This window comes from Oryctolagus cuniculus, chromosome 2 (assembly GCF_964237555.1).
Source record: "Oryctolagus cuniculus chromosome 2, mOryCun1.1, whole genome shotgun sequence".
In the NCBI taxonomy this organism is placed as follows: domain Eukaryota; kingdom Metazoa; phylum Chordata; class Mammalia; order Lagomorpha; family Leporidae; genus Oryctolagus; species Oryctolagus cuniculus.
The window spans coordinates 140997233-141010252 of NC_091433.1; the positions used below are offsets into that span (position 1 = coordinate 140997233).

Consider the following 13020-nt stretch of genomic DNA (forward strand, 5'->3'; position numbering starts at 1 on the left):
GTCATCTGACGATAGCCTGAATAAGTACACCCAACCGGCGCGCACAGCATAGAAGCAGTTAGAGCGGCTCAGGCCCCAGAGCCGCGGGAAGGGCGGCCGCCATGTTGGCCCCGGGCGCCTTCCCGCCGCCTTCTCGTCGCGAGGTGAGGCCGCCCGCCCGCGGCGCGTTCCCGGCTCGCCCGGCCAGGGATGGAGGCAGGCCGCAGGCACACCTCGGAGAGGGAAAGGTGAGGAACTTCTCCGCACTCCACACCTCACACCGCCCTCGGCCTTCACCTGGGGCGGCAGGGGCGCGCCTCGGAGGGTGCCGCGGGATCCCATGGCGGCGGCGCGGTAACAGGTTTGAAAGAAGCGCTCAGCAGCACTTCTCCTGTTCTCCAGCAGGTGGCAACGAGTAAGTGACAAATCCCGGGGAACTCCGCTGCCAACGCCGGAAGGGCACGAAGACGTAGACGTCTACTAAAATGCCTGCTTTTAAAATATGTAAGTTTTGTTTAAACTGGCATAAAGTGGTGGAAAGCCTACAAAAGGTCCTAAAATTTGCACACAATTATGGCATCTTAAAATGTTAACAAAAAAGGAATCCCTAGTTTGATGGCTTTTCATATTCAAAATGATGGCGGTGATCAGTGCCCACCGTCAGGCAGACCCCCGGAGATAACTCAGGGATGCCAGGACAACGGACCAGCTGTGACCCTCGCCCTTAATGTTTCTCCCAGAGTCAGCTTCCCATAGCACAAGTGTCAGGATGGGAGGCGCACTTTCTCAACTCCTGGCTGCTGGCGTGTGAACCCAGACAGCTTGGTACCAAGTTGTGTGTGTGGACCCCATGGACAAGGATGTCCAGGTTTGGTCTCGAAGGAGATAGACAAATGAGAGGGATGTCTTTTTGCTGCGATGCTTCACTGATGACGTGGCCAACGCAGCCCACTGGCCCTAGCATGTCCCCTGTGCCTTCTCCTGTAGGGCAGATCTGCGAGGTTGTGAATGTGCCTGAGCCCTGTTGCACAACAACATATGCTTGAGTTGCTTTCCAGGTCCTGAGTCCCTCCTCCCTTCCAGTCTTGCCAGTGTGAGCTCTCTGGGGATGGTCAATTTAAGGAATGAGAGAGCAATCTTTCTGATTAAAAATGGGCAAATAAAGCCGTGCTCTATTTCCCAGTGGAATGTCTTTAAAACACTGAAAAACATCATTGTTAGGATTTGATATAAGACTTAAGGAATCTATGATTTTCATGTTTCAGCTCTTATTTATAACAGTATCAGTTCAGTTGACTTGTAAAATTCACCCTGGCATTTTCTTCCCGGTGTCTATGGAAATACAAAGTTTGCTGAACACCCCCGTTTTCTATGGATTTGATAGAGGTCCTGAAGAAAAGATGTCCTCTGTTGTGACATCTCGAGTCAGCCATGCTTGGAAACAAGCCAGCCAGGACTTGTCAGTGATAACCACCACAGTGAAGTGCCATGATTTCACCAGATCCTTGCAATGTGTTTCTGTAAACACAATCTTTTCTCTTTGGCTCACCCAACTAATACTGAAAAATAAGAGGAACAGCTCTTTAAGTTTAAATTATGGAAACCCTTACTATACCAACAAGCAAAAATGACTGTTCTCTTGAGTGTGATTGAGATACTGTGTTTGCGAGTGACTTTGAGAGCTCAACTTGTTTTTTAGTTATATATGTGAGTAAATTCCATAAATTGCTACTAATAATCTTCATAACATGTAAAATTACACAAAGCCTTTACATGCTGTGTTTTCCACTCTCCAAAACTCTTCACACAATAAATGTAATTATTCTTCAGAACAAGGAATTAGACTTTCAGGCATAATAATTATGGAAAACCCCAAAGTGTTTCCAAAGCTAATCTTGTACTTAAATAAAGATCATGTCATTTTATATATACACTAAAACAAACCTATGAATTCTAGTAATACCTTTAATAAGTAAAGTAACAGCTATTTGCATATTTTTAACTTATTGACTTACTATTTGGCTTATAAATAGAATCATACTTTTTTTCTTAAAAAAAAAGATTTATCTATTTATTTATAGGGAGAAACAGAGAGAAAGATCTTCCATCCATTGGTTCACTCCCCAAGTGGCTGCAACCGCCAGGGCTGAGCCAGGCCAAAGCCAGAAGCTGGCAGCCAGGAACTTCATCTGGGTCTCCCACGTGGGCATCAGGGACCCAAACACTTGGGCCATCCTCTGCTTCTTTTCCTAGGCCATTAGCAGGGAGCTGGATTGGAAGTGGAGCAACTGGGACATGAACCAGTCCACAAATGGGATGCCAGTATCCTAGACAGGAGCTTTACCTGCTATGCCACAATGCTGACCCAAAGCATACTGTTTGTAACCTGCTTTTTTCCACTTAACAATGTATCTTGTACATATTTCCATTCTATTCTATTAAAAGAAGTTTGGGGCTGGCATTGTGGTGTAGTAGGTAAAGCTGCCCTCCTCAGTATCCCATATGGGTGCTGGTTCAAATCCCCACTGCTCCACTTTTGATCCAGCTCCCTGCTAACGTGTCTAAAAGAGCAGCAGAGGATGGCCCAAGTGCTTTGGCGCCTGCACCTACTTGGGAGACCTGGAAGAAGCTCCTGGCTCCTGGCTTCAGATTAACCCAGCTCTGGCCATTGCAGCCATTTGAGGAATGAAACAGCAGTTGGAAGATTCTCTCTCTCTCCCTCCCTCTCTCTCTCTCTCTCTCTCTCTCCGCATCTGCCTGTGCCTATAACTCTGATTTTCTTATGAATAAATAAATGTTTTAAAAAAAGAAGTTTGTAGAGATCCTAATACAGATATTATTATAGCCAATTTTATATTCATGGATATTTGCATTGTTTTCAGTCTTTTGCTCTATGAACAATGCTATAATAAATCCTGTCTGTGTATATTTTTGTGAATGATTGTTTGTATAGAATCAATTGCTAGAGGTAAAGTTGGTAAGGCAAATCATCCCCCCAAAAGTCAAACTACTTTACATTGTTGTATAAACACTGTTTTAGGGTTGGACAGTCACTTTCAGTCTTTTGTTGTGTAGTAACCCTTTCTTTTAATGAATTCATTTTCAGAATTCTGAATGTAAAACAATAAAAGGACTTGGTTTTCGTGGAAGCCAATACAGGATTAAAGGCCTGCAGTGCCCTTCTCTTAACTCTTGTGAAAACTCCCCATTGCTTCCTGGAGCGCAATTCAAAAGGCAGTTCTTTTCTTTCTAATATAATGTATTCTTAAAATACATTCGACTGGCTTACAACAGAACTAACATGATTTAATATCTAAAAATTATTATAAAGTCCCTAATTACACCTCAGTTTCAAGTGCAATTTTCAGTTATTTGGTCCCAGCACTTTGTATATTTTTTTTTGTGTTGGTTTCTTTTCCTTTACAATGAGCATCTGATTGTGGCTGGGAAGAGAATGATTTACATCTTTATCTTAATTGCACCAAGTGTGTGAAACCTAAACTTGTGATCACTGATGTCAGCACTTTCATATCTGCTTCTCTTTGTTTTAATACGAAAGGGACAAAATGCAAAAAAAAAAAATCCCCTCAAATAAGTGCATAGATAAACTCTTCAACCTAGATAGTGACTGCTAAAAGGGAACTGAAACTCTTGGCTGTATCATAGTTCAAATTATTAACTCATGGGGCCAGCATTGTGGCATAACGGGTAAAGCTTCTGCCTGCAATGCCAGTATCCCAGGTGGGTGTTGGTTTGAGTCCTGGCTGCTCCACTTCCAATTCAGCTCCCTGCTAATGTGCCTAGGAAAGCCACAGAAAATGGCCCAGGTGCTTGGGCCTCTGCACTCACGTGGGAGACCTAGAAGAAGCTCCTGTCTCCTGATTTCGATCTGGCCATTACAGCCATTTGGGGAGTAAATCAGGAGATGGAAGATTCTCTCTCTCTCTCTCTCTCTTTCTCCCTGTAACTCAGCTTTTCAAATAAATAAATAAATCTTACAAAAAAAATATTACCTCACAAGCTGCTGCATAAAGTCTGAACTGATTGACATGGAGGCTGGGGTGTGAATGTGTAGTACATAGGACAGGTAGCAGAAGTTTGAAGGCCCTCCTATGTATCTGTGCCATCACTGACCCTATTCAGAGGCAGAAATGCCAGTTTTCAGCCTTGTCTTAAAAGAGTTTCATCAGACATATACAGGCCATGATATAGAAGAGTACACCAGATAAGAACACATATATGTCCATTTGGGCTTGGGAGCCATTTGTCCCAGTTATCTTCAAAGACTTGGCACCGGTGTTAGAGCCCTCGCCCCAGACGCAAGCTTCTGTGAGATCCTCTAAATGAAGGCCTCCGTGTCCCCTGATTTTCCTGGAGAATGCCAGTCTCTCCTTTGTCTCTAAACCCTTTCACTTTTATTCTGGCTCTTGTCGTGCTGAAGGGAAATCATCCAAGGTTTATTTCAAGGTTGCTTCAGATAGGATAATTAGGTTATTATTTTTAGCCAATCAGGTATTGTCCCTCTTTTGTATGATGCTTCTCAAAGGCACCCAGAAATCTTGGCTCTTAAAGACAAGGCTGGAACACGTTTGTCTGCTGACAAGGAGCAGATCTTCAGTTTCAGTTGGATGCTTGTTATGAAGAAAGGAAAAACCCAGTAACAGAAACACAGCAAGTGCCCGTATGTTTATATACAGTGATCCAACAAATACATGCATTCCTGTGCAGCAGTGTGCTAGCTGCTAAGGTACAAAACGAATAAACCATGATCAGTGCCCTGAGTTACAGTCTCACCAGGGCAACTAGGTATATGCACCCAAAAAGTTACATGAAGCTTATCAGGCAGTTTGTGAATAAAATGTGAGCTGTATAACACACATAGTTGCTATAGAAATTCTACCCTTTTATAGTCTCAGCTCATTAACTCCCTCTTAGTTTCATGTGTCCTTGTTCCCAGCCTGGACTTAATGGTCAGCCACTGCGAATACATCAGCGTCTCAGAAAACTGTCCACTTGATCTTCACATCTACCGTATCAATTGCCAATCTTGGGTGTGTTCCACTGTCTGATTTCTTTCTTTTTCCTAAAAAAATTTAAAATATATTTGAGAGGCAGAGAGAGAGGCAGACAGACAGATCTCCCAAACGCTGGTTCACTCCCCAGATGTCCGCAACAGCCACTGTCTGCTTTCTCAGCTTACTCCCCCAGGGTGTATCCTTTGCTTTACTGATTTCACAGTAGCTCTTCCCATCCTGTCTACTCCCCCAAAGGCTCCGTCATCTCTGTAGATGACCTGCTCTTCTTCACCGAAGGAATCAAGAACACCTGGCTCGGGGCCAGTGCCGTGCCTCACTTAGTTAATCCTCCGCCTGCGGCGCCGGCATCCCATAAGGGCGCCGGTTCTAGTCCCGGTTGCTCCTCTTCCAGTCCAGCTCTCTGCTGTGGCCCAGGAAGGCAGTGGAGGATGGCCCAAGTGCTTCGGCCCTGCACCCGCATGGGAGATCCAGAGTATGCTCCTGACTTTGGATCGGCATAGCACCGGCCGTGACAGCCATTTGGGGGTGAACCAACAGAAGGAAGACCTTTCTCTCCGTCTCTCTCTCTCTCTCTCTCTCTCACTAACTCTATCTGTCAAATAATAATAATAATAAAAAAACACCTGACTCGATTTCACCACCCATTCTGTCAACCTGAACATTTTCCTGATATAATTCCTGTCCTAAAGCAGCTTCTCGCCTTTTCTGGGTGACAGATTCCCATGATAACTTCCTCCAGCACTTAACCTAACTATGATTTCCATTCTCCTTGTGGAATCCTCATTCTCCAATCTCCACTGGCTCCTTTATTTTAACTCATAAACATGTTTAAGATTCTTCTATTTCAAACTTCTAGCATTCACTACCCTTTTCTGAAATGCAGCAGGTTAAAACAATGAACATTACTATCTCGCAGTGTCTGTAAGCCAGGAATACGAGACCAGCTTGGCTGGTGATGATTCTGGTTCTTATCAAGATGTCAACCAGAGTACATTCATAAGGAAAACAATATGGGAATTTCTTAAAACACTGAACAAGGAAGTACTATACAGTCAAAGGAAAATAAATCAGCATGTCAAAGAGATATCTACAACATTATTTGCAGTAGCCAAGACATGGAATCAACTTCAGTGTCCCTCAGTGGATTGATTAATGGGTAAAGGAAATGTAGGGGCCAGTGCTGTGGCATAGCAGGCAAAGCCGCCTCCTGCAGTGCTGGCGTCCTATATGGGTGCCGGTTCAAGTCCTGGCTGCTCCACTTTTGATCCAGCTCTCTTCTATGGCCCGGGAAAGTAATGGAAGATGACCTAGGTCTTTGCTCCCCTGCACCTGCATTGGAGACCTGGAAGAAGCTTCAGGTTCCTGGCCTCAGATCGGCAGAGCTCTGGCTGTTGCGTCTATTTGGGGAGTGAACCAGTGGATGAAAGACCTCTCTCTTTCTCTCTCTTTCTCTCACTCTCTCTGCCTCTGCCTCTCTGTAACTCTACCTTTCAAATAAGTAAATCTTTATAAAAAAATAAAAATGTGACATATATACACAATAGAGTATCATTCAGCCACAAAAATTAAAGAATGAAATTCTATTATTTGCAGCATCATGGATGTGCCTTAAGGACATTGTGTTAAGTGAAATAAATCAGGCACAAAAAGACAAATTCAGTGCTCACTCCTATGTAGACACTAAAAAGTTGCTGTGATAGAGAGTAGGATAATGGTTACCAGAGGCTGGGAATGGGAGAGGCGAGGGAGACTTAGAAGAGCTGGTTAATGTTTCAGAAATATAGTCTGAGGGGCTGCCATTGTGATGCAGTGGGTTAGACCACTGCTTGTGATGCCAGTGTCCCATTTCAGGGCCAGTTCAATCCCAGCAACTTTGCTTCTGATCCAGATTCCTGCTGGTGCACCTGGGAGGGCAGCAGAGGATGGCTCAAGTGTGTGGGCCCTGCCACCCATGTGGGAGATCAGGATAGGGTTCCTAACTCTTCATTTTGGCCTGGCTGAGCCCTGGATGTAGTGGCCAATTGAAGAATGGACCAGCAGATGGAGGATCTCTTTTTCTCTCTCTCACCCGCACTCTGCCTTTCAAAATGATAAATGTTTAGATTGTGTGCGTGTGTGCCTGTGTATGTGTGTGTGTGTGTGTATATATATACACACACAGAATCAGGAGGATTAAATTCTGTTACTCTATACTACAGTGAAAATAGCTAACAATATTGTATATTTCAAAATGTTTTCAACACAAAAAATGAGAAATGGAGTGATGGCTATGCTTAATCACTCTGCTTTGATCATTGCACGTTGTATACATATGTTGAAATATTGCACTGTATCCCATGAATAAATTATATGTCATTTTTATCCATTTGTTGTCATTTCTTTATTTGGAAGGCAGAGAGAAAAAGAGAGAGATAGAAATCTTCCATCTGCTGGTTTAGTCCTCAAATGCCTACAACAGCTAGGGCAGGGCCAGGCCACAGCCAGGACCCTGGAACTCCATCCAGGTCTTCCAAGTTCTTGGGTCCCTGCAATGGCATGGGAGACCCGGAAGAAGTTCCTGGCTCCTGGCTTCGGATCAGCTCAGCTCTGTCTGTCGGGGCCATTTTGGGGAGTGAAGCAGCGGATGGAAGACCTTTCTCTGACTCTCCTTCTCATTGTCTGTAAATCTATCTCTCAAATAAATAAGTAAAATATTTTATTTTAATTTTTATGTATGTATTTATTTTTAACAGGCAGAGTGGACAGTGAGAGAGAGAGACAGAGAGAAAGGTCTTCCTTTGCCGTTGGTTCACCCTCCAATGGCCGCCACAGCCGGCGCGCTGCGGCCGGTGCACTGCGCTGACCCAAAGCCAGGAGCCAGGTGCTTCTCTTGGTCTCCCATGCAGGTGCAGGGCCCAAGCACTTGGGCCATCCTCCACTGCACTCCCGGGCCATAGCAGAGAGCTGGCCTGGAAGAGGGGCAACTGGGACAGAATCTGGTGCCCCGACCGGGACTAGAACCCAGTGTACCGGTGCCGCTAGGTGGAGTATTAGCCTATTGAGCCGTGGTGCCGGCCAAATAAGTAAAATCTTTAAAAAAGGATACAAAAGCAAGTTCAGATTTGTATCCCCTTACTGAACACCACTGCTACTGAGCACAATATCCAAGTTAGCACACATTCAAGGTCCTGCAAAGCCTAACTCAGCCCACCTTTTCCTCTGAGCTCACTGCTTCCTTCACCCATCAATCAGCTGAGCTTCTCACCATGTCTTAAGCTTGCCCTTGACTTTCCTACCTCTGTGTCTTTACTCTGATGGTTGACCTCAGCAGGAAGGCCCTCTCCTCACACTCTCATTTTTTCAAAGCCCAGTTCAGATGCCACATCATCTAAGACTCCCTTGACCTTCCTCCTCTTCCTCCTTGACCTTCCTCCTTGACTCCCTCCTCTTCACTCCCAGAGCACACTGTCAGTCTTTCTGTAGTCAAGTGTTGTACTGGTAGATGTCTTTGCATTCCTTTCAGCACCTCCAACAATATCTTGCTCAGACTAAGTCCTTAATCTTTTTTGGAATGCACAAATTTACCTAAATCATTAAAATTTAATTTTACTCTCATCAAAAGGCAAATTAAAGTCCTTGTATCTCCAACTCTATTAGATTAATATATTAAGCTAAGGGAAATTGCAGAATGGTCTCTGCTAAAGAAGAATACAGTTCTCTATTATTTCAACAATTTTAATGGAATGATTCAAATTAAATCACGATTATTCTTCAAAAAGGTTTGCTTCTGAGACATGTTTGCATATAGCACTTTTACAATTCCTGGTCAACATGAAATTTCCATGGAAACAGATCACACACACTGGAGAAGAAAAGAATTGAATTGTGTTTGAGATGCATTTTGTCATCTCTGTGGAGCTATTTGTGCTAAATATTTGAGTGTTCAGGGAAGCAATAGTTTAAAATCACCTAAGTGAAGACTTAATGCTTTTAAAATTGCAAATGTCTGCTGCTAATTTTAAAGATTTGGATTAGTCTGTAGAGAAAAGATGAAAAGAACTGTGAACATTTCTTGAATCATACTCTTAAATACCAAATAAAATACTTTTTTGCCTCCTTGCTAGTTCAGAAAAGGAAAAGAAATTAAGAGCTCAGCCTGGAAAGGGGAGTGTTGCTGTTTTGGGTCTACAGATAAAATAATTTGTCCTGGATGTCTACATTCATTCTTTCCCCATGAGCTGTCTAACATTTTTTATTCCAAATATGACTAACCAAATAAGGACAGGTTGTTTAAAATATGCATACAAAAACTATAAGGTGAAAATATTTTTCACTCACTAGATAGTGCTGTAGGCCTTTATGAAATGAGCAATGAATTCTTTTCCTAAGCACCATAAGAACTTAACTCAGGAACTTAAAATCACCAAAAATATTTTATCTTAACAATTCTTTCTTGGAGCTGGCAGTGCTGGCATCCCATGTGGGCACCAGTTTGAATCCCTGCTGCTCCACTTCTGATCCAGCTCTCTACTATGGCCTAGGAAAGCAGTGGAAGATGGCTCAAGTCCTTGGGCCCTTGTACCTGCGTGGGAGACCTGGAAGAATCTCCTGGCTCCTGACTTTGGATTGGCCCAGCCCTGGACGTGCAGCCAATCGGGGAATGAACCAGCAGATGGAAAACCTCTCTCTCTCTCTCTCTCTCTCTCTCTCCCTCTGCCTCTACTAATCTCTCTGTATAACTCTGACTTTCAAGTAAATAAATAAATCTTTTAAAAAATGATCTTTCTTTATCCTGTCTTTGGAATATTAATGCATTTTTAAACATTTATTTATTTGAAAATCAGAGTTACACAGAGAGAAGGAGAGGCAGAGAGAAAGAAAGAGAGAGAGAGAGAGAGGTCTTCCATCCACTGGTTCACTCCCCAGCTGGCCTCAATGGCCAGAGCTGGGACAATCTGAAGCTGGTAGCCAGGAGCTTCTTCCGGGTCTCCCACATGGTTGCAGGGGCCCAAGGACTTGAGCCATCTTCTACTGCTTTCCCAGGACATAGCAGAGAGCTGGATCAAAAGTGGAGCAGCAGGGACTTGAACCAGCACCCATATGGGATGCCAGTGCTACAGGTGGCAGCTTTACCTGCTATGCCACAGTGCTGGCCCCTATTAATGTATTTTTGTAAATCAAAATTCTTAGACATATGTTCAAACAACTCAAAATGTTTAAGAGCCAACTTTAGGTTCTCATGCATTATCAACTGTTGGCTTTTATTTTTACATTTCAGTAAATATAATCAGAATGAATTTAACCAGAAAAAAAAGGAAAAGAATTGCAAAAGCTGTACATTCCTTTCCATATAAATGTGCACAAAGTCTATTAAGATACAGAAGTTGTATCTCAGGGCAGCTTTTTGGCACTACAGTTAAGCCACCACTTGAAACACCTGCATCTGGTATCAGAATGCCTGGCTTCAAGTCCTGGCTCGGCTCTCCATTCCAGTTTCCTGTTAATGAGCATGCTGGCAAGTAGCAGATGATGGCTCAAGTAGCTGGGTAGCTGCTACCCACATGGGAGACCTAGATTGATCTCCCAGCCCCTGGCTTCTGCCTGGCCCAGCCCTAGCTGTTGCAGCCATTTGGGGAGTGAATCAGTAGATAGAAATACTCTATTTGCCTCTGTTTCTCTTTCTCTCCCCCCTTCACATAAGTAAAATAAGTAAATATTTAAAAAGAAGTTATCTCACTTATATTACTTTTTTCACAATCGTAACAACTGATGGCTCTTAACATTAACAAAATAATGTTACTATGGCTTGGATTTGTCCCCCAAAAATTCATGTGTTGGAGACCTAATCCCCAAAGTCAGATGTTGATGGTATTTGAAGATGGGCCATTTGTTTTTTTGGTTTTGTTTTGTTTTAAGATTTATTTATTTATTTGAAAGGCAGAGTTACAGAGAGGCAGAGGCAGAGAGAGAGAGAGGTCTTCCATCCACTGGTTCACTCCCTAGATGGCTGCAACAGCTGGAGCTGTGCCGATCCAAAGCCAGAAGCCAAGAGCTTCTTTCCAGTCTCCCACATGGGTGCAGGGCCCCAAGGAGCTGGGTCATCTTCTACTGCTCTCCCAGGCCATAGCAGAGAGCTGGATTGGAATTGGAGCGTCTGGTACTCGAACCAGTGCTCATATGGGATGCTGGTGCTACAGGTGGCAGCTTTACCCACTATACCACAGCACAGGCCCCAGAGGGTGGGCCATTTGAAAGGTGATTAGGGTTAGATAGAGCATGAGGATGGGATCCCATGATGGCATTAACAGCTAAATAAGAAGGGAGACCTGTGCATGCAGGCTTGCTCTCTCTCCATGTGAAGCCTCCTCCCATGTCACAATGAAACAGAGAGACCTTTACCAGATACTGACCCCTGATATTGAATGTCTTGCTCTCCAGAAATCTACAATACAAATTTCTGTGCTTTGAGACCAGCATTTGGCACAGTGGTTACAGACACCACTTAGAACACCTGCATCCCCTATTGGGGTGCAGGTTTGAGTCCTAGCTACTTCAGTTCTAATCCAGCTTCATGCACCAGGAGGCAGCAGATGGCTCAAGTACTTGGGAGAACTAGATTGATTTCCAGGCTTCTGGCTTAGGCCTGGCCCAGCCCTGGCTGTTTCAGGCATTTGGGGAGTGAACCAGCAGATGGAAGATCTCTTCTTATACTCCTCTCTCTTTCTGTCTGACTTTCAAATCAAATGAAAACAAATGAATAAATAAAAATTTTTTGAATGAAGAAGAAAATCTAAAAAAAAAAAAAAAAACAAATTGTGCTCTCTGTAATATTCTGTTGTAGAAATAGACAACGGACTAACATGGGTGGGTGTTGTGGCATAGCAGGTTAAACCTTGGCTTGAGATACCTGCATTCCATATTAAAGATTTGAGTCCCAGTTATTCCACACATTTTAAAAAATATTTTATTTATTAATTTGAGAGGTAGAGTTAACAGACAGAGGGAGAGACAGAGAGAAAGGTCTTCCATCTTCTGGTTCACTCCCCAAATGGCTGCAACAGCCAGAGCTGGGCCAATCCAAAGCCAGGAGCCAGGAGCTTCTTCCCAGTCTTCCACAAGGGGGCAGAGGCCCAAGCACTTGGGCCATCTTTCACTGTTTTTCTCAGGCCATGGCAAGGAGCTGGATCGGAAGAGAAGCAGCCGGGACTAGAACCGGCACCCATATGGGATGCCAGCACTTCAGGCCAGGGCGTTAACCTAATGCTCCACAGCACCGTCCCCTAAACTTTTGATTTTATCTTGGGTGAGTTTTGGTAGTGTGTGGTTTGCAAGAAATCGCTTCATCCCATCTGACTTGTTGAGTTTATGTATGTAGACTTTTTCATATTGCTCTCTTCTTATCCTTTTCATGTCTGCAGAGTATGTGATAGAGTCTCGAGAGAGATTCTCCTTTTCAGTCTGAATGTTGGTAACTTGTGTAATCTTCCTTTTATTGCTTTGTCAGTCTTGCTGTTAGTTTATCAGTTTTATTGATTGCTTCAAAGAATCAACTTTAGATTTATTAATTTGCCCTATTGTTTTCCTGTTTTCTTTTTTTTAACTTTTATTTAATAAATATAAATTTCCAAAGTAAACTTTTGGATTATAGCGGCTTCCCCCCCCCCATAACCTCCTTCCCACCTGCAACCATCCCATCTCCCACCCCATTCTTCATCAAGATTCATTTTCAATTATCTTTTTTTTTTTTTTTAAGATTTATTTATTTGAGAGGCAGAGTTACAGAGAGGGCAAGAGACATAGAGGTCTTCCATCCACTGGTTCACTTCCCAAATGGCTAAAATGGCTAGAGCTGGGCTGATTCAGACCAGGAGCCAGGAGGTTCCTCTGGGTCTCCCACATGGGTGCAAGGGCCCAAGCACTTAGGCCATCCTCCGCTGCTTTCCCAGGCCATTAGAAGGGATGAAGTGGGACTTGACTCAAGCCGGCCCCCATATGGGATACCAGCACCTCAGTCAGAGGTTTAGCC

The 13020-nt window shown here is 43.7% G+C and overlaps 1 long non-coding RNA gene across 2 annotated transcripts in view; it reads left to right on the top strand.

The window, feature by feature from the left end:
• Positions 1-91: 91 nt before the first annotated feature.
• The window catches only part of LOC138848611 (uncharacterized), a 67775-nt gene continuing 54846 nt past the window's right edge, over positions 92-13020 (top strand). Inside the window, exons 1-3 of one of the 2 annotated variants that reach the window (XR_011386625.1) lie at positions 92-227; positions 382-483; positions 3086-3999. This is a non-coding gene — a long non-coding RNA (uncharacterized lncRNA). Of the gene's footprint in view, positions 228-381; positions 484-3085; positions 4000-13020 lie in introns of those variants that run through there. The other variant, XR_011386624.1, reaches the window with a different exon arrangement.